Source organism: Equus caballus, chromosome 8 (assembly GCF_041296265.1).
Source record: "Equus caballus isolate H_3958 breed thoroughbred chromosome 8, TB-T2T, whole genome shotgun sequence".
In the NCBI taxonomy this organism is placed as follows: domain Eukaryota; kingdom Metazoa; phylum Chordata; class Mammalia; order Perissodactyla; family Equidae; genus Equus; species Equus caballus.
The window spans coordinates 30280238-30302313 of record NC_091691.1 but is presented as its reverse complement, the minus strand read 5'-3'; the positions used below and the strand labels follow the sequence as shown (position 1 = coordinate 30302313).

At 50.1% G+C, this 22076-nt stretch overlaps 1 protein-coding gene across 20 annotated transcripts in view; it reads left to right on the top strand.

The window, feature by feature from the left end:
- The window catches only part of RIMBP2 (RIMS binding protein 2), a 250731-nt gene that overhangs the window by 92657 nt on the left and 135998 nt on the right, over nucleotides 1–22076 (top strand). Inside the window, exon 1 of one of the 20 annotated variants that reach the window (XM_070275534.1) lies at nucleotides 8024–8172. The exons of 17 other annotated variants lie outside the window; for them this stretch is intronic. The gene's annotated coding sequence lies outside the window, so the exon portion shown is untranslated. Of the gene's footprint in view, nucleotides 1–8023; nucleotides 8173–22076 lie in introns of those variants that run through there. 2 more of the 20 variants (XM_070275527.1, XM_070275524.1) reach the window with 2 other exon arrangements.

Below are 22076 nucleotides of genomic sequence, written 5' to 3'. Positions count from 1 at the left end.
CTGTCCGCAGACTTCTGTCTGCAGGTGGGAAGCCTTCATTTCCTAACCTCGTCCGTAACCCTTCTTTAGCTGCAAGATTTTCCACTTGGTCTCTAGCCAAACAACGCCTCCTTTCCACTGGCGAGCACTGGCCGCAGGAGCCCTGGAGTGACTGGAAGTCTTACTGGTGCTTTGCTGGAATTATTTTTCCGACAGGGGCCCTGACGGCGAAGCAGAGAGAACGAGGAAGGGCGGGAGTGCGCACTTGTTGCTTTGGGGCTGTCTGGCCTCTGTGCTTTCTCGCCGGGGAGTCTATCATCTGGTCTCTGGGGAAGATGGTAGCTGATTAGGAGCAATTAGGCGTGTTGTCAGTCGGCAGATGGACTTAAGCTTCAGCCGGGGTTGTAGACATAGCATCTTCGCTGGGTTCCTGTCTCCTGGGTGTTCAGTGATGTGTTGAGAACACTCATCGTGACACAGCTTTTCACTGGGTTAGTCGATGGTGAACTTCCCGTTGTGCATTGGTGTGGGGAGTGCCTTCCTGGTGTAGAAGCTTCGACATGGGAAATCTTTTCATGAGTTTCCTGTTGAGATTTATATCTTTATAGGCTTAGTAGGCTTGTATTGCAGTGTCCGAACTCCAACCCGTCCCAGAAACCGACTTGAGAACAGTGGTTCAAAAACACGTCTGCATGTGGAGGATCGAGCGCCTGCCCCTGAAGACTGTGGGTAGGTGGTCTGGGGTGTGGCCCAGGCATTAGAAGTTTTAGGAAATCCTGCAGTGATTCCAGTGTGCACATAAGTTTGGGAACCATGGCTTGAAGGCAGCCTGGGATTTCCCAGGGGGTCAGTTTCTTCATGGAGAGGAAGGGAGCTGCGTGGGGCACTCGCCCCCCGTTAGGGCGCAGAGACAGCCTTCCCTTCCGGCCTCGTCTCCCAGGCCGTCCCCCTGGGGCTGGGCAGCAGGAGCAGAGGGGCAGTTTGTTCCCTCCTGCCGTGTCCGTCACTGGCCCCCCGAGTTGTGGTGACAGGAGTGCCCACCACTGGGCTGGGTCCTGGCTTGGTTCCTCGTTAGCTGTGCCATGTGGGTTGGTTGTCTGACACTCTCTGCTCCAGTTTTCTCCTCTGAAAAGTTCCCTCCTCTTGAGAGACAAGAATTGGACCCACCTGGCAGGGTTGTTACGTGGAGGAAATAAGGTGAAACACAGGAACCGTCCTGCACAGATGGTGAGCTCTCTGCAGGGGTTGGCGTTTTTATTACTCTTGTTTTATAATTACTATTTCATCTTATTATTACTATAATCACTGTTATTAACCTCTCAGCTTTGATTATAGTTAGGTGGAGGAAATAATGATATTTAGAAATATTTGTAATGAGATGGAGGGTTGGGCTCCTGGATTTTTCCAGACTTTATAATGTCGGTGTGTAAAGGTGAGGCCCCCTTGTCGGAGAAGACACAGTAGTCAATCGCTCTGCTCAGAAGACCAGCAAGCTTTTTCTGTTGTTGAGTTGTATGAGTTCTTTATATGTTTTGGAACCTCTTATCAGACACGTGATTTGCAAATATCTTCTCCCAGTTGGTGGGCTGTCTTTTCTTTTTGTCCACGGCTTCCTGTGCTGTGCAGAAGCTTTTTGGTCTGTTGTAGTCCCATTTGTTTATTTTTCCTCTCCTTTCTCTTGCTTGAGGAGACGTAACATTCAAAAAGATACACAGATTGGTGGTTCCCAGAGGGGAAGGGGGCGAGGGGTGGCGAAAGGCGTGAAGGGGCACACGTGTACAGTGATGGATGGAAACTCGACTTTTGGTAGTGAACACGATGCAGCCTACACAGAAGCCGAAATAGAATGATGTCCACCTGACATTTATACAATGTTATAGACCAATGTGACCTCAATAAAATTAAAAAATAATAATTTTTTAAAAAAGGGAGAAAACCAGGAAACGGTCATGCCCTTCTGAGGGGAGAAATGTGCGTTGTGGTCATGCACGTGGGTTCTGCAGGACGATGCCTGGATCCAAGTCCACTCCTCCACCTACAGCCCTGTGACATTTGGCAAAATTCTGAAACCAGCGGTTCTCAGACTGGAGTGTGCGTCCGGGTGACCTGGAGGGCTGGTCACACCCTGGATGGCTAGGCGCCCCCCGCAGCCTCTGACTCGGCGGGTCTGGGTGGGCTGAGAAGCTGCATCTCTAACGAGTTCTGGGTGATGCTCGTGCCATCGGTCCAGGGACCCCACTTTGAGAACCGCTGATTTAAACTGTCTACGCTCCAGGGTCCTTGTTGAGAAAACGGAGTTAACAACAGGACCCACCTCATGCAAAGTGCTCACCGCAGTGGCCGGGATATTGTATGTGTTTGGTGAAGTTTTATTATTATTATTGCACAAAAGAATTTGATATTTGAGATTGTTTTCATGTCAAATCAATAGTGAAAGAAAGACCATTGCATAAGCAGGGTTGGGCTTGAGCCCCTGTCTCACTGACTAGAACAACACATCTGGTTAGACTCCTTCTCCAGACCTCACGTGAGATAAACTCCAGATGGACTAAAGATCGGATGACACAAAATAACCCTAAACCTGTAAACACGCTGGAAGAGTTAATAGGGGCTTTATCCGGAGAGGGAAGTGTTTTGTACCAGGAGGGAGAGGAGCTGGGTGGGCTCGGAGCCGTTAACCGACCCTCTGCCGCGTGCAGGGAAACTGAGACTCACAGATCTGGGTCCCAGCAGCTCCTGGAGAGATGAGCTGTAGGGTGACGAGCACAGGCCACCCCCAAGGCCCTTCACAGAGTGCCTGTCGAGGAGCGCAGAGGAAGATGAGCTCGAGGACTGGGGTTTTAGGGTTGACTGGGGAGTTGATGACGTTCCGGTAGATGCAGAGGGCACAGGGGGTAGTTCAAGTGGAAGCAACTCTTGCAGAAGCAGGATGCCAGGGGTGTTCACATGGGTGCCCAACTCATCTCAGTTTGCCCACGACTTTACTCGTTTTAGCTCTGAAAGTCCCACATCCAGGGACCCCCCTCAGTCCCAGGCAAACCAGTGGGGCACCCTACTTCGTGGGCGGGAGCCCACCTGCCTGGCTGGGGTGCACGGGGCTTGTCAGGGAGCCGCGTGGCTAATGCATGGTCAGCCAGCTCCTGGAGTCATCAGGAGTGACTTGCCTGTGTTGAAGGAGCTGACAGGCACAGGCTCCATCTGGTCTTGGGGCTGCCCATCTCCTCTGGCTAAGGGTTCAGAGGACCCTAGTGGGAGAAATGGGGAGCTTTGTTTGCAGAAATGAAAGGGATTCCTTGAGTGCATAAATGAGTGCTTTTCACTGAGAGCGATTTCTTTTTTAAAAAATGAGTCTCTTTCTACTCATTTTAGTGGAAAGCAAGACAAAACAGAACAAAGGAGCGTGTGTGAATGCTTGTGAACGTGTGTGCGCATGTGTGTATAAGAATCTTTTGGTTAGGGAGGTCGCGTTACATCACTAGCATTAGTCGGGTTGCCAGCCCCTGCCGGGGTCTTCCTGGAAGGCATCGTGTGCTTCACTGTCAGTATTGACTGCAGCTGGAATCTTAAGGGACAGTCCCCAGAGATTAGAGTATTGATTTTTCAATTACTGGTTAGCAAGTCCCATCTACACACAGTCACCAGCTTTCTCAGAGAGGGCTTACGACACAAGACCAGTCTGCCGAGCGTTTAACCCAGTGCTTTGCACGAAAGTCTGGAGGAGGTTAATTTGGAAGAAACGCCTGATTCTGTCTTTGCAAATCCCACCCTGAGACTTGCAGGTGCCAAGGGAGAGTTTTAATCACGTCAGGGGCACCAGTTTAATCAAAGCGTGTACTGAATCTCTTCCGTGAGCTCAGCTGTGTGGTCCCCTTGGTGGGTCCCTAGGGGAAGCTCTTCTTCATGGAATTTATTGTTTCTTTCAGGAACAAAACAAGAAGTTCTTATGTTAAACAGGCGATGGAACAATATGGCGCATGTCAGGTGACAAAATGAACATGCTCTGTATGGAGCCAAGTGTCCCCAAGGCATTCAGTCACATGGTATTCAAGTGGCTCTCTCCTGCTCTCCTGAAATCTTTCTGATTCTGAAAATGGGACATCTCTGGTGGCTGCTACCGTGTCTTGGTCGCCTGTCCAACAAGAGCAATCGGCGTTAGGTCCCCTGTGGAGGATGGGTCTGGGGCGCCAGCACGGGGGCAGGCGGTGGATCTAGCTAAGATCTAAAATGGTTGGTTTTTCTTGTGTTTATGTTTATGGTTACAATTTAGAGTAAATGATGCTGGCTCTCCATTTCAGTGCAGCGAAATCAAGTTCCCTGAAAGTGAGTTTCTTTGAGAAAGCGTTAAAGGAGAGCGAGTTGATTTAAATAAAAAGTATTTCATTTGAATTTAAGTGAACGGATAGACAGCACGTGGATACGGCACAAATGTGAAGGAGAACCTGCTTGCCTGAGGCTTGGGAAACACTGTTCTGGAACCCAGAGCATGAGAAGAGACTAGAGCCTGGAGAGAGGGGGTGGGAAGTCTTCCTGGAGGAGACGGGACTTGAGCTGGGTTTTGAGATTGGAGAGGATTGGGAATGGTGGGCTAGAAAGGAGGGGAGACATCTCAGGTGGGATGGGGGACAACAGGTACAAAAGCTTGGGACTAGGAATGGTGCTGGAATGTTCTGAGGGCCGAGCAGCCTGGACTGCTGGGCGGGAGGCACTGGCAGGATTGTGTGGGAGGGGGCGGGATCACGGTGCCTCCAAGTGCTGAAAAGTGTGCGGTGGGCAGCTGCTACCCACCTGGGTGTGGGATGGGACGGAGGACACACTTCCCCCGTCTCGTCTCCATCTTAATTTAAAATTCCCCTCAGGGCCAGACGAAGTTATGAAATAGGATGATTTAGCAGGAGACCGTCTGGATCACAGTCCCTGGCTGGTCACGGAGTGTGCTTGTGGTCACCTTCATGACCACTTTCAAAATACTTTTAAGCTACTGAAACACATTTCAGAAAGACGGAGGAAATCGATGATAGAAAGACAGTCAGCCACTCTAAGACTCTTTACCTCGGTCCATTTCCTCTTGGTCTTTTCTTATTGACACTTTTTTAAAATCATCTCAGGGTTTGCAAACTCGAAAGCCTAAGGGGCCAGGTCAGGAAGAGAGATGAGGGGATCCGGCAGCACGTGAGAGAATTGTCGCAAATGCAAGACGGCAGGGAGTGGAGGGGACTGCGGCCACCATAGTCTGCCTTCCATACTAAATTTTCTGGGCTTAGTGTTGCTGCACCTTTTTGAACCCAAGACTGTGGCCCATGCTTAGGGTGACAGCTACAGTGGAAGACGGGATGGGTGGTCCTCCCATGCCGGGAAAGCAACATACATCTCAGCCCATCCTGCCCGATGGACCCAGAGAGGCCAAACTCGAGGCTGGAGCCGGCCATGTTGTCTCCTTCAGCTTTTCGTGAGATCCCGCGAGAAGGGGCTGGGCCGTCCTTCCCTGCTTTTTGTGTTCATCTCTGCCCACCCACCCTTAGCCACACTTTTAGGCTTTTTTCGACATGAAGATCTTTGTTTCCAGGCCCTACCCCTGCCCGATGGCAATGGAAACATGCCATTTTGCAATCTCTTTCCTGGTGTGACTCATTTAGGACTTGGGGCTGCAATTTATGGCATGTGGCGCGTGCATATGCCTCTTGGCTCCTCGGCAGGCCCCCTGCTGCTCGCATCAGCTTGTGCTAAAGAGCTGCCGACCATCTTCCCTGCCTGCCAGCTTAATCCCCATCTCTCTCCGTCTTCAGACCCAGTGAGGCACGGGTTTACCCACCACTTGGCTGGAAGATGAGAACAGTTTGGTTTGATCCTCTTTTTTGGGTGGCTGCTGTGGTCCTGGGTATGAGCAAGTGCACACGCACGTGCACACACAGGGACCATCTGTTGCCTCCGAGGACGCACCGCCCGCCCGGTGCTGCTCGGAACGGAGGTGCCGCCAGCTGAGCTGCGCTGGGGGGTGGCCTGCTCAAGGCTCCGAGGGTGTGGGCACCCGCCGGGACCTCGAGCACAGGGGTGTGGAAGCCGTGGTGTGGACGGCTCTCACATAGCACCCAGGGGAACCGTGCACTACCCTGGACGTGAGCTGTGCAATTTCTCCTCTTCTCTGCTCGTCGTTTCTCTGCCTGCCCCCGCCCCCTCGTCCATCTGTCTTGCCTCCCTGCCTCCCTCCCTCCCTTCCCCTTTTCGATTTTGCTTTAGTCCAATGCTTTACGTTTAAAGATACGGAAAGGTCATGGAGTCTCCTCCCACTTGGGGTAAAATCCAGAGTCCTCCCATGTCCACAGGCCCTGCGTGGCCTGCACACCTCCCCCCGGCCCTCATCTGCTCCCCATCGCCTGACTCCCTCGGCCCGCCGGCCGCCCGGTTCCCCAGCGGCTCAGGCGCACCCTGCTTCAGCGTGCCTGCGCTGCGCTGCTGCCCGAAGGGCCCTGCTCCCTGCACAGCGCCGCTTGGCTCACTCCCTCGTTCCCGCCAGGCCTCGATTCAGATGTCGGGGGGTTCTGGTGAAGCATCTCTTCGGGGAAGAAGACCTGCACGAAACTCTGGAGTTCCGAGTTTACCCACTTCCGTAGTATAAATACTCCCACTGGGATTATTTCAGGTCACCGGGCGACTTCACTGAGCGCGGCGTTGGGAAGAGGTGCGCAGACCCGGCTCACCTGCATCACTGCTGGCCGCCCTCTCTGTCCGATTCTTTCTCCATCTTCTTTACTCTGTTTGATTTTTATGGTACTTACCACCTCCTGGCGTATTATATCGATCTGTTGCCTGTCCCTCCCCCTCATGAGAACAGGAGCTTTGTATGTTCTGTGCATTGCTGGAGCCGCAGTGCCTAGAATAGTGCCTGACTGAACAAACATCCAACTGCAAGCATTCGAGAAATGGGAACTAAATATTAAATATAAATACAATATAGCATGCTTTGTAGCAGTGAAAAAAAAGCCCTGGAAATGCTTTTTTTTTTTTTTTTTTTTTGCTGAGGAAGATTGTCCCTGAGCTAACATCTGTGCCAGTCTTCCTCTATTTTGTATGTGAGCTGCTGCCACAGCATGGCAGCTGATGAGTGGTGTAGGTCCTGCCCAGGAACTGAACCTTGGCTACCAAAGCAGAGCATGCCAAACCCTAACCGCTAGGCCATGGGGCCGGCCCCAACATTTTTGTCTTTTTATTGATAAGGGACTTGGCTTCACCTGGATTGAAATTTCATGTGTGTGTTGCTTAGACTTTTGGATAGTTGAAATCTACTCCTGTGTCAGTCTGGAAAGTTTAGATCTGGCTGTAGAACTAACATTCCCCAACCTCAGACGCTTATTTCTTGCTCAAGCTGCATGTACATCCCGGGTGGCAAGACTCTGTGCTCCCTGTTGTCCCTCAGGGACCCAGGCTGGGCTGGCAGCCACCATCTGAAATGTTGCTGGCTACCCTGCCAGAGGCATATGACCTTGGAGCACCTGGCACCAGCCGTTAAACCCTCAGGCACAGAAAGTGGCACCTGCTGCTTCTGCTCACAGCTCATTGGTCGGAACTTGTCACATGATCCCACCCAACTCTGGGGTCCAGGAGTTCAGTCTTTCCTGTGAGCAGAAGGCGAGAGAGCCAGCCCCTCTTCGTGGCATGGCTGACGGCCCCTGCGCCCCAGAGGAAAGTAGGCTTGTACACAGGAGGTGGTCTGAGAGCAGTGTGGGAGGCCCAGTGGGGATGCTGCCACGGCTTCCAGGCACCCTCTCGAGTGCCCAGAGAGAAAGTCACAGATCACCCGTCCACACCTGCCTTAGGCCTCAGCAGTTTGGGTCCCCATGTGCTTTTGAGGTGCAGCTTGTGAAACTGCCTATGGGGCTGGACCTTCGAGACTCAGTCTGAACTCAGAGGGGCGCGTCTGTAAAAGTACCTTACATACACACATGCGCGCGCGCACACACACACACTTGGAATTTACTTATGTAAGAAATAAAATTATAGCAATAACAGAAATCCTTTAAAAGGAAATAATTGGCCCCGGAATTCCCTTACCTCTTTGGGAACAGAGCAAGATGAGAATTAGACTCTCCAGTGTGAGGATTTCCTTGAACTGACTGGGGAAGAGGAGCTCTTCCCTCTGGGTCTGTGTGTCTGGAGCTGGTGGCTCACCCACTTGGACTGTTTCCCTGGGCACTGAAGGTAAGAGAAACGCGTGGCTGCCACTGCAGGGGCGGCTCGCTCTTCTTTTCCAAATGCTGCGTCTTGAATTTATTTCTCTCCAATCTGAAACAATGCAGTGTGTAGGATGGGATTTTATTTTAATCCATTTGATGGATTTTTTTTAATCTGACCTTGGTGATTTCCTTGTTTGCTAGTTGCATTTAACTAGAAATCCTTTTGAAGGGAGAAAAATTAAAGCTTGATCTTATTACAGGGGCATCACCCTAGCACAGTGATAATCCATTTAAGTGAAAACTCACCGGAAGGCGGCAGACCTGGTTGTTTAGATCTCTGCTTGCCGTTTCATTCCCTTCAGAAATGGCAACTCTTTCTTCTCGTTTGCTTCTGAATTCCATCCCGTGCCTGCAGAGACGTGGGCAGAGGCTGCAGAGAGCCGAGAGGCAGGCGGGCACGGGGGCGACTTGAGCTGAAGGAATTTCTGCTTCGAGCAGTTGGCTCCGAGTCCTGGAGCAGCCCCAGAGAGGTTTCAGAATTACCCACAGCTCACAGTTCTGCGGCATGGCAGGGCCGCCCAGCTCCGCTGCCCGTGTTCTCTGCCTGCACCCCCACTGCGCTCCCCCAGACCACTCCCCGTCACTGGGGACCAGAAACAGGCGTCCGCCCTCAGCAGAGCCCTGAGTCCTGCCCCCTCCCTGCTCTGTTCTGGAGCCGGTTCCCCAGATTCTAACAGAAGAACGAGGAAGCAGAAGGGGAAAGAATTCTTTTAAGACCCATTGCGGATGTCAGATTAGACCTGGCTCATGGGAATCGCTCATTTATTTATATGGCTTACCGAGATCTCCAATAAACACCACCCCCCACACACACCCGCGATCATCTGTCTTTAAAAGCATTAAACCAATAATAAAGAACATTTTTTAAATAAAGGAAGTTATTTATCACTGATCCTACCCCAAATCAGCAATTAACTTTTTCTCATCTTCTCTATGCTCCATGAGTCTTTTTCATATAGATATATTCATAGGCATGTATATATGTATTTGTATATATTTTTTTCTTCTGACAAGGATGTTGCCCAGAGTGCCTACAGTGTGTTCTTGCTAGTTTCTTAGGTGTTGGCAGCTGTCTCTTGCACGCTCCGACCGTGTCTGGGAGGCGCTGGATTCCTTTAATGGATCCACCTGGCTGGGGTTGCTGGTGGCCCTTGAGGAAGGAGCGTTGGTGCGTGGCTGCAGCTGCTGTGGGCGGTTCCCATGCTCTGTGGGGACAAGGACATCTGGGCGGTGGGATTCTGGATTTCTCACCACTCGCTTTCACACCCTCCGGCCCCCACTCCTACCACCAGCTCCTGCCTCGCTTTGGATCGTCCCGGCTCCTCAGACAAAGCCCCTCGGCCACCTCCCGGGGTGTGGAAAATGACTGCGGTTGATTTTTATTTCCGATGGCATTTTTTCTCAGTCTCTGCTGCCTGGTCAGCCCTAAGCCCCATGAAGGCAGGGGCTTTGCCTGTTTCCCCCCGTTTTGTGTTCCTAGCATCTGCAGCATGTCCAACACACGGTAGACACTCAGTATTTGCTGAATTGTCAGTTTTTCTACCTACTTAAAAAAACTTGGCTGCTATTAACTGCTGTGATCCCCCTTTCATCGCTGCTGTTCTTTTTATTATGGGACTTTGTTGATTTTTCCTGGTGATCATCATCATAATGGAAGGGAATTGAACGCTTAACAAAGGCTGGGTGCTGTGTGGAACACGTGCTCTTCTCGCGGGGTTCTTATAACTTCGTGTGGTGGGGACTCCCTGAGGGGCGGACGAGGACATGGGCCGCTTAGAGACCTTTCTAAGATCGCGCACAGGACAACTGTAGGAGCCGCTACTCTAGTTCACGTCTCTCTCGAATTCCAGGGTCCCGTCTCTTGATTCTTGCGTTACACTGCTTCTCGTTTCATGCCGCACTTCTGCAGGCAGTGCTTGTCGACATCTCTCTCCTTTCCAAAGCTTAGTCCATTACGAGGTTTTAATGAGTCGCGGGGAGAAGGAAGAACAGGAGTGTGTCTTTCCATCAGGCAAACCCGTGCGTTCTCTCCCACAGGGTCCGGATTTCAGGAACTATTGAGATACGTCATTTTGAGGCAGATGTGGTGGTGGTCTTTTCCTGCAAAGTTGTGGAAAATGAATTTGTGCAGAGCGAGGTTGGTATCGAGTGAACTCATTATCTATATACATCCTTCAGTGGGCTCCATGCCCAGTGAATACAGATTGGATTTTTGTGCACGTTGGGGACAACTGACTGTTGGTCTGTGGCTTAGTCCTGGCCTGTTCAAGACGGTCGGTGGAGCACAGCGAGGTTTTGAGGGAAGAGGAGGACTGAGGAGCAGAGGCAGTGGGATCCCGTTAGTTAGGTGGCCAGAGGGAGATGCTCTGCCCTCTAAGCTGATGGAGGTTACTTGTCTCCAGAAAGCTCCTTTTCAGGTCTCTGTGTGTTAGCTGCTTGTCCTTTAGGCAGCGATCAAGGGCGTTCCACCTCACTGATGACACGGGAGGAACCCGATGAGGCTGTCCCAGGTGTCCATGAGGGTTGGCGTCTTCTTGGCCAGCAGTGGGCTGCCTGCCCAGTGGATGCTCCTAATTCTTCTTCGTTTCATCGCATGTGAGTAAGAATCTATTCATGGATCTGAAGACAGTCCTAAAACACACAGGGAAGCCTGCCCAGGCTCCTGTGTGGGGGTCGCAGGGGAAGTAGAGAGCAAACCGATGTGCCCCCCGTTAATAGACGGCTCAGACATTTGGAGTGGCCGTGTAAGGAGGGCATGCGGCATTTTAGAAATCGACTCTGGTAATGTCTGTTTTTCCTCACTGGATGACACCCCACTGTCCAGAAGCAGTTTTCATACCTCTGCAAATGCCTGTTTGGCACTCAAGTGATTCTCTACACTAATAGGATCTGGCTGGAAGAAAGAGTTTGCAAAAAGCTTGTATTAAATCATTTATATAAGAAATGTGCCTGTGGAGTTGGGGAACTGGAAATGTTTTCTGCGGACGCTTCAAAGCAAAGCGTTTCGCTGTAAGCACCAGGGACGAAGCACGCATGTCGAATTCATGAGCGGGTGTGTCAGTGTGACAGGCCCTGGGATTGCGACTGGAGTCTCGGGAGCTGCTGCTCGTCTCTCCACTGCTTCTGTGTTTCCCCCGAGGGAAACTGGTGTTCGAAATACCTGGTGTTAGAAATTAGGATCAAAGGGCTGAGTGTCTTGTTCACGACAGTTTCCTGCTCTCTGGATGTTCCGGGGTCTATGTGGGTACCACGAAACCCTGTCTGCTTGCAGAAGCTGATGTGAGCAGAGATACCTACCACGCATCCATGCCTGGCCGTCAGATTCGGGATCCTGGGAATTTACTGTTTAGAACGGAAGGTGTTTGAGGAGGTACAGACCTCTGGAAAGCTCTCAGACTCCAGTTGCCGAGTCCCCTGAGATATCCTGTTTCCCCTCTTGCAAGGTTGGCTCTTGAACTGTGCTTGGCTGTTATGAGAGACCCTGCCATCCTTCCCATAAATTTTCCTTCTAGGTTATGATTGCCCAAGGCTTCTGTCACTTACAACTGAAGAAACCTTAACTAACGTGCAAGAGAAGGAGATCCCGATGTTAGATTTCAAGCCACTGGGAAATCTTTGGGAGGAAACATGGCAGATGATGCTTCTGTGACTGTGCTTATTTTCTCTCCTTGACATATGGCAGATGATGTTGACAAGATGGCTCCAAGGCACAGGGAAGAGAGACGCAGGCTTATTTGAAAGATACAGGTGTGTCACTGGGGTCGAGCCAGGAGACAGAGGACATGCCAATTCTTTCCACAGAGAGAATTTCATATAAAATGCAGAACTGTTAGTTGGGTGATACAGAACCAAGAAGGCAGAAAGGGGGCTGCTAAATGGCTAACACCCTGCGGCTGGGTGGTTAACCCTCAGAGCCCCTGGGGGTGCCGGCTGGCTGTCCTGGGTGTCTCTAAGGGGCGTAATCATGCAGCTACTGGAGCCATCTGCCTCTTTCCAGTGACGTGCGCCTGCAGGGACAATGGTGACAGGAAACCTGATGGATGACTCCTTCTCCTCCGTCCTTCCCTCGTGCCCCGTGTTGGCAGAGCAGGACAGGGAGCACAGGGCAGACAGACTTGAGGGAGAGTCCACGTGCCCCCACAAAGGATATCAGAATGCAGACGAGTGGCAATCGTAATGTAGCGACATTGTAAACCCTAAGTTCTAAGAAAACAAATCAATCAGTGTCACCACACTTTGTTAGTAGTAACAGATTTGTTATGGGACAAGTGGCCCTTCCTTATGATGGTACGCCTGTGTGCCAGACCCCATGTCTGAAAACCTCAGGTCCAGATACATGATTTTGTGTCTTTAAATCACTGTTGTTTCTTGTGAATCAATGGGGAATAATTATATGAATACATCCTTATCATAAACTGTTCAACAGTTTAGATGTTTCAAAAGTCCCCCTGTCATAAAGAATTTTAGTTTTCCCAGGCTGTATTCTGTGATTCTAACTTTCCCAGAGTGAAGCACTGTTCACGTAAGCAAGTTCCATCTGGGTGTAGCTCTTTATACCGACTTTCCTCGCTTCTTGTAGTCTCTTTCCCTCCTCCTCAACCCTCCCTGCCCCGGAGCGTATTTCCTATTCTCTCCCGTCCTGTACACTTAGCCCCAGCTCCCCATGCTGCACGGGTTGCCCTGTGGGTGTAGGCGGTTCACAGATGTAACTCTCTTTATTGACACAAATTCCCCTGCCCGGGTCTCTTTCGGAGCTGAGATTTGACGAGGCTGCCGGACAGAAAGCACATTATTTCCAATATGGATTTTCAGATTTTTATCACTCCTTGTTGAGAGTAGAAGCAGTAGTATTTAAAAGATAATCACATGTGGTAGTGGACTGGTTCCTCTCGCCTCCCTTTTCCAGCGAAGTTGCCATGTTGTGTGGCTACAACCTGGAAATAAGTGGTTTCTATTTATTTCATTAACTATCCTTTTTTTATTGAGTTCATAATGGTAAACTATCATTGTGAATTTCAGTTGTACATTATTTCTCGTCCGTCACCATATACGTGCTCCCCTTCACCCTCTGTGCCCTCCAACCCCCTTCCCCTGGTAACCACTGAACTGTTTCTTTGGTCCATGTTCATCTTCCACATATGAGTGAAATCGTATGGTGTTTGTCTTTCTCAGTCTGGCTTATTTCGCTTAACATAATACTCTGCAGGTCCATCCATGTTGTTGTGAATGGGACCCTTTTGTCTTTTTTTCTGGCTGAGTGGTATTCCATTGTATGTATATAACACATCTTCTTTATCCGATCATCGGCTGACGGGCACATGGATTACTTCTGTCTTGGCTGTTGTTCATTAACTGTCTTTTTCATATTACCTTTTGTGCTGCTTTGTGAACAATGACTCCGATAAATACAAAGTAATCTACAAAGTATCTATCTACAAAGTAAGCCCCCATACATGTTTTGTATTCTAAAAAATTCAGAGAGAGGAGAAATGGGTGGGCTTTGTAGCTGGGATGTTAGCAGGAAGCACTGAGTGAAAGGAGCTCCTGTTATCCTACAAACATCAAGAAAATGGGGGATGGCTTGGTGTTTTTCTGAGATGAGACTGACAAATCATCCACATGTTTATCTATTTAATTCACAAATATGTATCTATCCTCAACTCTTTTCTGGGCTCTGCTGTAGGGGCGGGAATCCAGCAGAAAACAAAACAAGACAACATGCCTCCTCACAGAACTCACCTTCTAATGGGGACAGACAGACAACATTAAAACACAGTTAAAAAGCAGAGAGGGGGCCGGCCCCGTGGCCGAGTGGTTGAGTTCGCGCGCTCCGCTTCGGTGGCCCAGGGTTTCGCAGGTTCGGATCCTGGGCGCAGACATGGCATGGCTCGTCAGGCCATGCTGAGGCGGCCCCCACATGCCACAACTAGAGGGACCCACAGCTAAGATACACAGCTATGTACTGAGGGGATTTGAGGAGAAAAAGCAGAAAAAAAAAAAAGCAGAGAGTGGAGCTGCTGCGTCCTATGAGAAGTCTGTTTCTGAAGCGCCAAACTGTTCCCACAGCAGCTGCACCGTTTCACATGCCCACCAGCAAGAGACGGGGGTTCCGGTCTTTCCACATCCTTGCCAATGCTTGTAATTTTCCATGTTTTTAATTAAAGCCATCTCAGTGGGTGTGAAGTGGTATCTCCTTGTGGTTTTGATTTGCAAATTTCGCTAATGAGTAAGGAAGTCGAGCATCTTCTCCTATGCTTGTTGGCCATTTACTGTACTAAATGTCACTGAACTGTTCACTTTGAAATGGGTAATTTTATTTTATGTGACTCTCACTTCAATTAAAAAATGTTTAAAAAAAGTCGAAGATGTATGCGTTAAGGAGAAATGCTTTGGAAAAAAAATATATAGTGTTCAGAGGTGACTGGGGACGTGAGATGGGGAGGGGGTGGCTGGGAGGAGGTTTGAAATTTTTTTACAAAGGTGGTCAGAGTGACCTTAGTGAAGAGGTGAAATATGAGCAAAGACTTGAAGGCTGAAGGAGTTAGCCAAATAGGTATCTGGGAGAAGAGCTTCCCAGGCAGCAAGGACAGCCAGTGCAAAGGCCCTGAGGCAGGGACTCCCTGGCGTGCTTTAAGAACAGCAGGTGCAGCTGAAGCAGAGTGAGCAAGGGGGTGAAGCAGCAGGAAGTGAGGTCCGAGGAGTTGGATCCTGCAACGTCTTCTGGGTGTAGGAAGGACTTTGGCTCTTTTATATAATTGCAGTGGAAAACCATTGCAGGGTTGTGAATGGAAGAGTGATGTAAGCTAACTTAGAGTTGAAAAGGATCACTAGCTGCTGAGTTGGTGGAGGGGGAGATGGAATTGCAATAGTGCGGGAGAGATGGTGGTAGGACATGTGCCCCAATAACTCGTCAATTTTCCTATGGGATGACGTAACTGTGGGTTTGAAACAGCTGACCTGGTTTAATTAACATCACGGAAGCTTTAAGTAAACATCATGGAAAAAATAATTGCACCTAAATAAAGCGCTCGCTGCAATAAAGCATATTTGTTTATTCTTTCAAAAGATGTTAGCATTAAAAATGAAAGCTCCCAACACAGTCTCAATTACGAGTCACCATTTTCGTATTTTATTCCCTATGTGGCTTGACTGCTCATCCCTTTGAACGACTTCATTAATAATTGGAGATGAATCCCAACCCTTTTCCTATTAACTTTTGATCTGGAAATTCGACTCTGCTGACATTCAGACACACGTTTGATCTTTCCTTCCATTTCGTATTTGAACCAATTTAGCCTCCTCGTGTTCAAGCTAATTATTGGACTTTGAGCCTGAGATGCCACCCAGATACTTGATGAGAAAAAGCCTCAGCAGGACACGGGAACATGTTTCCAGTGTCTGGCAGTTCGGTTATTTGTAGAAGGAAAGTGTAGACTGGCCTGAAAGGCGCCGGAAACACAAAATTGACGCGGTGGGTCCTTTTGTGTCGCTGGTACTTAAGACTTTTGAACCGTTTTTGAAAAGCCCTCTCAGATTTTGAACTGAATACAGGATAACAATTTCTCCACAGATATATTTTATGCAGTGTGCGCAGGCTTATAGCTTCTGGTTTAGTCCTAGAGAAAGATTAGATAAGTCAAGTCAAAGGCTGTCTCCCCAGCCGTCAGTCATGCCGAGTCGCACTGTCAGAGATTTCTGTTTGGATTTTATTAAATGCACACTGAGTTCCTCCTGGCTCGGTGATTTTCCTCTGCCTTTCAAATTCCCTTCACTCTTGAAGGTGCCCGGTGGAATTCTGACGAGCTGTCAGACACAGACAACTCCTACAGAACTGACTGGACACTTCGTCGCCTTTTAGCATCCATTTCCCCCTCACTCCCACCAAACACAATCCCCGTTTTGCTCAGATATCCACCGCTTTTCCCAGGTGGCCCACGTGCATCAGGGTCACAGACCCACCCTGCAGCCAGCGTCCAGCTCCGCTGGTCTTGGGGGAGGCTCTGCCCCTGGAAGTAGGTCCTGGACAGGGGTGTGAGACAACCACAAGGTGCAGGGGCCTTCTGGAAAAGGCGTGCCTTTCTCCTCTGTGAGCTTCAAGAGGTCCCTGCTCTGGCTTCCTTGGGTGTGGTCATGCGAAGGTAACCAGACCCGCCCAACCATCTGGATTCCAGCCGAGGGAGAGGAGAAGCAGGCGCTCCCAGGGGCCTCACGTCGCGTCCACTGCCGGCTGTTCCAGCTCTGACTTCCCGTTAAGTAAGCTCATGGTTTCCTTTTGAAATGCGCTGGTTTAAATTGGTTTTCTGTTTCTTGTAGATTTTGTAGAATGATGGTTCCTTGTGGATAAGATACTCTACGTTTCTTGGAGGATGGCTTTGAAGTAATTTGACACGATCCCGTGTTAGGTTAGACGCAAATGTTTCATTTGTTGAGAATCAGGAGGTAAATGGGCTAAAAGAGGAGACGTGAAATTTAACGAGTTTACAAACTGACGGTGTGTACGCTCTACCTGTGTCTTCCTTCAGGCTTCGTCTCACAGATCAAAGGCGCCACTTTCCTGGAGTCTGATGGTTTTCAGTTGTCTTCTTTTGCACTTTTCTATATTTTTAAAGTGTTCTACGGGGAACATATATTACTATATCGATCAGAAAAAGGTACTAATAAAAGATAAATTCAGATAAATTTAAGACACTTTTCAAACCTTGGAGAATGGAAGATCACGTTCTAAAGTCTGCTTAACAGGTGTATGGAACAAGGGGTTGTGTGGGCACGTTTTAGGTTTAAAATTGAAACAGGCTAAAACCCTGACTAGAATTGCTCCCTGAAAGGCTTCATTCTATTTGGTGACTGTTTCCCCTGTAACTGAGAGCGAGATTCGCGAGGGATTTCAGAGCGGCCCAATATCCACGGATTTTTAATGGTCTGTCGGGAATTATAAAAATCTGTTTTCTGCATTCAATTTGCTGGAAAAATCAGAGCTGATGACACAGGAAGCAGCAGCCCGGCTCTCAGCATCGAGGAGGGGGAGGCATCAAACCCCCGCAACCAGGAGGAAAGTGGACTTTGGGTTTGGGAGACCTTGTTCCTATTGGTCCTGTTCCCAAACAGCTGTTTATTCCATCCTTGTCCTTTGACCTTGTTGACCTGGGCCTGGCCGGCTGCCCCAAATATGTCCAGTTAACCCCTAGTTTGAGACCTCAGAGAAATTAATGAAGACCTAAAATGTGTCAGGCTATGGGAAAATAAGTGCCTTCGTATTTCCGTTTCCAGGACGCCATAACGCCAAGTACTGCAAACGGACGGGCTTAAACAGCAGAAATTTCCTCCCCGGCTTCTGGAAGCTGGCAGTCCGAGATCAAGGCATTGGCAGGCTGGTTCCCTCCGAGGCTGAGGGAGAACCCCCTCCACGCCCGTCTCCAGCTTCTGGTGGTTGCTGCCCGTCCTTAATGTTCCTGGTCTTATAGACGCATCACCCCAGTCTCTGCCTACATCTTCACGTAGCGTTCTTCCTGTGTGTGCGTCTGCGTCCACATGTCCCCTTTTATAAGGACGCCAGTCATACTGGGTTAGGGCTTACCCTACTCCAGGATGACCTCATTACAACCTAAATAATTATATCTGCCGTGGTCCTACTTCCAAATCAGGTCACATTCTGAGGTCCGGAGGTTAGGAAGGATTTCAACATCTGAATCTGGGGGCACCGTTCCACCCATAACACTTGGTTACAAGGAAATTTCCATATAGGGACAGGGTGGGAAAGCAACGGAGCACCCCCGGCAGAGTCTAGAAGGTTGGTGTACACCCGGTGACCACACTTCCTTTGGAAGGAGGTTTACGTTTGGCTGAGAGTGCCGTGCGTTAGGAGTTGCTCTCATAATCAGTAAGCCGCATCGTGGAAAGGAGACGTGGCGATGAAGGGAATAACTGTGACTGTGGATTAGACCCCAAGGTTCTCAAAGCAGGGGGACAATTCTGCCCCCAGAGGACATCTGGCAATGCCTGGAGACGGTCTTGGGTGTCCCCACGGGTGGTTGGGGGCTGCCACGGGCTTCTGGAGGATGAGGGCCAGCAGTGGTGCTGAGAGCCCCACAGGCCCCCAGCAGAGACTGTCCCACCCAAGATGTCAGTGGTGCCGAGGTCGAGACAGCCTGGATTAGCACCCCTTGCCCCAATTTGAATCTGAGATGAAATTAAAAAGGGAGATGAGTTAAGGGGGGGATTTGATAAGCATGAGAGCCCAGAGTCTGGAGCATGTGAGTTCTTCCACATGTTAACTGAACGTGACGGGGAAAGTAGAACTTCTACCTGCAATACAATTTGCAACTTTCCAGCTCCGTCTATGAGAACTATGATGCCCACATCTTGTATTAAAGAAACCCCAGGCTTTGGCATTGTGCTGTATCTCAGTTCCGGCGCTGCTGTGTGCTCTTAAGCAAATTGCTCCTTCTGTCCAAGCCTCAGTTTCCCTCTGGCCACAGTGGGCACAATGATAGTGATAAAGGCTAACATTTCACGCGTGCTTCCAGTGTTATAAGAGCTCGACATGGATTTCCACACGTAGACTATCTGTAAACAACCCTCTGAGGTAAGCGTTATTCTTCTTCGCTCTGCAGTTGAAAATCTGAAGCATAGAGCAGTCGAGTAACTAGCTCAGGGTCATCTAGCGAGAAAGCAGCAGAGCTGGTGCGTGTCCACCGACGGGCGAGCAGATAAAGAAAATGTGGCGCACATGGTGTGGAATAGTACTCGGCCAGGAGAAAGGAGGAAGTCCTGCCGTTTGCAGCAACGTGAATGCACCTTGAGGGCATCCTGCTGAGTGAGATAAGTCAGACAGATCGAGACAATGCTGAATGATCTTGCTTGTATGTGGAATCTAAGAAAAACAAAGAAAAGCCAAATTCATAGAGACAGAGAGTAGACTGGTGGTTGCCAGGGCTGTGGGGTGGGAGAAGTGGGGGGTGCTGGTCACAGGGGCGGACTTCAGGTACGTGATGAACCAGCTCCGAGGATCTGCTAGGCCAGAGGGTGACTCTAGGTAACAATACTGTAGTGTATCCTTGAAAGTTGCTACAGGAGTGGATCTGAAATGTTCTCATCACAGAGAAAAGGTAATTATGTGCGAGGATGGAGGTGTTAACTAACTGTATTGTAGTAATCATTTCACAATATATACATGTAGCAAATCATCACATGCACACCTTAAACTTACACAGCGTGTCAATTATATTTCAGTAAAGCTGGGGGAGAAAAAAGAAAGCAGTGGCGTTCAAATTTAAATCCTTGCTAACTCCTGGGTAGTGTGACTTCCAAGCCAGAATCCTCAGTCACTAAAGCCCGTGGCCTCAGAGCTGCGAGGATCGAGAGTTCACACGTGAACCAGGCACTTGGCGCAGTGCCCGGCACACGTCCGTCCGACCGGTGGGAATCGTGGTTGTTAGAGACGCCAGGGTCTAGCTCACTTACCAATTTCAATTGCATGACCACGTAAATAAATTATTTGAAAAATACAGTGTTGACAGTAGATTGTAATTTAACATCATTTCAGCAGGGAAAAATATTCACCTGGAAGCTTGTTAGAAATGCAGAATCGCAGCCTCCTCCCTCGACCTAGGAGATCAGAGTCTGCCTTTTCACAGAGCAATTCAAGGGCCCCTGGGAACCCGGGAAGGCCCCAGGGCAGCCCTGAAAGAGGGCGGCTGCCCTTCTCACAGGAACCCAGCGCCCCGCGTCAAACTGCGGGCTGACTCCACGTCTGCCCCCCTCCCTCCTCCCAGCCTCCCCTCTTGGTTTAAGGTCGGACTTCTGCTTGGGTCCTCAGGGTGGCCCTGAGCTATGTCGCTGCACCTGCTCTCGAGCACCGGCCTGCCTTGGCAGAGGGCAGCCGGTGGTGGGTCTCTCTCTGTCCCTGTCACCGGGAGGAGGACAACTGGTGCACTCAATCTCAGGCTGTGGGCAGGCGCGGCCCCACCCCGGCAGCTGTGTTTGTTTGCAGAGAGAGGTGTGTTTGTTGGTGATCACAAAATATTATGATCCCATATGTCCATGGTGATCGTAACTGTGGAAACGCTTATTTTCAGAGGTATCTGTGGTGCTAATGGCTCCGTGTCATTAGTGAGCTGTTCTCCGGGAGACAATGAGGGGGCGTTCAATGGACTTGGTCGGCTGGAAAGCGATCAAGCATGGCCCCAGGATGGCTCAGCGTGCCCCTGTGAAGTGTGTTTGTCTCATTCCCAGTGAACAGGATCGACTCATCATCATCGTGATAGTAATAGTAACAGCTGTTACTGACTGAGCATTCACTCTGTTCTGACCCAAATCAGAGCACTGTCCTTAGCACACGTTTACACCTGTTTGTTTGTTTATTTCTCACAGCAACCTGACAAGGTGGATGCCATCATCCATCCCTTTTCAGACCAGGAAACTGAGTCACAGGGGCTCAAGAACTTGCTCAAAGCCAGCTACTAAGTGGCAGAGGCAGGAACGAGGGAGGCAGCTTGACTCCAGCACCTAGAATTTGTCCCTAGATGCAGGTGTGGTGTTGAGCATGGTCATGGTACTGTCCACAGATAGCTCTCGGGGCAAAAAGGATGAAAAATTTATTTTTTGTCAGTGTCTCAAAGTAGCTGTTTTAATCACCTATTGCTATGTAATAAATTACCCCCAAATCAGTGGCTTAAAACACATTTATTGTCTCAGTTTCTGAGGGTCACACATGGAGGCACAGCTTACCTGGGTCCTCTGGCTCAGGCTCTGCCTGAATTTGCACTCAAGGTACATCCTTGGGGGCTGCAGGCACCCCCGAGGGGTGCATCTGCTCCTCTGCTCATCCTCCTGGGGTGACATCCGCATCCAGCTTGCTCACCTGGCTGTGGGCAGATCAGGCTGAGCCAAGCTCAGCCACCTGGCAGGCTTAGATCCTTGCTGGCTGTTGGATGGAGACATCCACATGGGCCTCTCCATAAAGCCAGTCACAACATGACAGCTGGTTTTCCCCAGAGCGAGGGACCCAAGAAAGAGAGAGAGAACCAAAGAGGCCCCTAGGCTGGAAGCCACAGTCTTGGTGCCTTTGTCTTGGAAGTGCCACGCCGTCACTAGGGGAACTGGTACATAAAGAGGTCTATTGATACAATTTTGTACAAAAACCCAGAGAGAGTTAGTGAGCACCATCTTCCCACTTTACCCCCCGGCCCTTTGTTAATGGAGCCCGCTGTCCCTTTGGGTCAAGGAGGTGGGTAGGCTCCGGAAGGAGGGGCAGGTGGCTCTCCCTGCTGTCCCACGACTGTGACAGCGCCTGGAAGTGGAATCGCACACACAGCCGGGCCTCGGCTTTCTGACAAACTGCAAGCCCGTCTTTTGAGTGATGCCCCAGCCCTGGCCTCACCACACGGGTTCTCACTTTTGTGGCAAATGGTCTTCTGTCTGCAGTGGAGGAGCCTTGGGGGGCAGGACGCCACAGTAGAGTCATTGCCTCAGTTCTGGGGGAGGGGAGTGTCGTCTCCTGCTGGCTGGCTGGCCTCTTGGGGCCCAGGTGCATGACCGCCTGCCCCGGCACTCGCGCCTGGCACCAGCGTCTGAGCCCGCACGGGGCCTCTTTCACACTGGAGGACCAGCTGCTGGTGGGAGGGAAAGCTTTCTGTTAAAAATCTGTAACAAAAACAAACAACTTTGCTGTAGAAGTGCCTAGGCGGAGGGCTGAGAGGAAGCCTGCCTTTCTGGTGACTGAGTCTTTCCCCCTTTGATCAGTTAAAAATGCACCCAGTCCTCACCTGGAAAGCCAGAGGAGGGTGCCCAGGAAGTCCTTCCTTCTTGTGTCCCGCCATCAGCTCTCCAAGCTCCTCGGCCGTAGGATGTGCGTTTTGGGTGGTCTCGTCT